We start from the raw sequence: 1,909 nt of genomic DNA on the forward strand, positions 1-1,909 counted from the left end.
AATGGGGGGGTGCCAGCTGTCATTGTCACACTTAAGGGAGGAACCAATAGTGCACGTAGCGGTGAATGATAAATCTGTCAGGATGATGGCAGACACCGGGGCGGCGTACACTGTGGTCCAACTTAAAGATGCGACACACCTGCCCATGTCCGGTCGATATGTACGGACCATTGGATTTGAGGGAATAAAAAAGCTGATTCCAGTGACAGAACCTGTCACCCTGAAGTACAGAGGCAAAGAGGCGACTGTTTCCATCTTGGTCTCCGACACCGCACCCATCGGCTTACTGGGCAGGGACGGCCTTGGTATGCTGGGGATGAACATTCTATGCACGCCTGATGGTTGTGTAATCGACGTCCCAGAAGACCAATACTATCAAATGATGCAAAGGACGGACCCCCAACCACCGGAAGTATACTGGTTGGGGAACCTAAGCCAGGAATTGCTCGGACCAGCGTTGGAATGGGAGACATTCATCACCGCCAATATGCCAGCTGCAAAGAACCCAGAGACACCATACCATTGCACTCTACAGTACTATAGAGATGCGGATGAAAGACAAGCCGAGGAGTGGCTGAGAAATCAACCAGAGGAGGTGCAGCTCAACGCCACCAGCATCATAATGGGTCCCCAAGGAGCAGCAATACGGCTTGCACGGAGCAACTATCTGCAAAAGGAACACGAGATCACAGACAGCGTTCCCCACGTGACTCTAAAAGTGACCGACTCGTGCGACCAACAACACATCGGAATGATGATGAAAGAGGCAGAAGAAATGAAGTTCGAACAGATGAAGGAGAACCGACTCATATGGATAAGCCCGGACAAGCGGTTCGTCAAGATAATGATTCAAGGCACAGGGATGGGACGTCCCCAGACGGTGCAGCTGTCACAGGAGACAGTAGAAGACACCCCCCAGAAATTGAGCCTCCAGGAGGAGATGATGGGGGCCATACCAGAAGTGCTGTGGTCAAAACATAGCACCGACATTGGACTGATCAAATCTGCTCAACCAGTGAGGGTGGAGCTTAGACCAGGAGCAACCCTGCCCTGGAAAAGTCAGTACCCACTGAAGGAAAAAGCGGTGGCTGGAATCGAGCCACAAATCAGAGGACTTCTAGAAGCCGGAGTACTACGGAAGACAAAGAGCCCCAAGAGCAACACGCCGTTGCTGCCAGTGGAGAAACCTGACACCTCGTACCGTCTGGTACACGACTTGAGGGCCGTCAATGAGGTTTTAATTGACTATCCCGCCGATGTCCCAGATCCCCACACACTACTGACATTCATCCTGCCGCAAGCTGAGTATTTTACGGTTATAGATTTGTGTAGTGCCTATTTTAGTGTACCCTTGAGCAAAGAGTGCCAGCATTTTTTTGGTTTTACCTATAAGAATGAGCATTATGAGTACACTAGGCTCCCTCAGGGATTAAAGCATTCCCCACATATCTTTAACAAGATCTTAAGAGAAGATCTGGACGGGTTAGACCTGAGATTAAAATCCCGAGTCATTCAGTATATGGACGACATTATCTTGTGTGCCGACAATCAGACAACATGTCATAAGGAATCTATCGAACTATTGCAACTACTAGCAGAGAAGGGACACAAGGTGTCTTTGAAAAAATTGCAATACTGTCGACCTAAGGTAGCATATCTAGGCCAAACGATTTCAAAAGGCCATCGAGCTATTACAGAGGAACATTTGGTGGCTATTAAGAAAGCTCCCAAGCCAGTGACTGTAAGACAGATGATGATGTTTTTGGGAATCGTGGGGTATAGTTCCACTTGGGTGGAGAATTATACAGAACTAGTAGGGCCCTTAAGAGCCATGATAAAGGTGTGCGGAAATGATAAGTTGAGTGCTAAAGTAACATGGACTGAGGAGGGCCTGCGGGCATTTGAGACC

Source organism: Notolepis coatsorum (genome assembly GCF_963971535.1).
Source record: "Notolepis coatsorum genome assembly, chromosome: 6".
Taxonomy (NCBI): Eukaryota; Metazoa; Chordata; class Actinopteri; order Aulopiformes; family Paralepididae; genus Notolepis; species Notolepis coatsorum.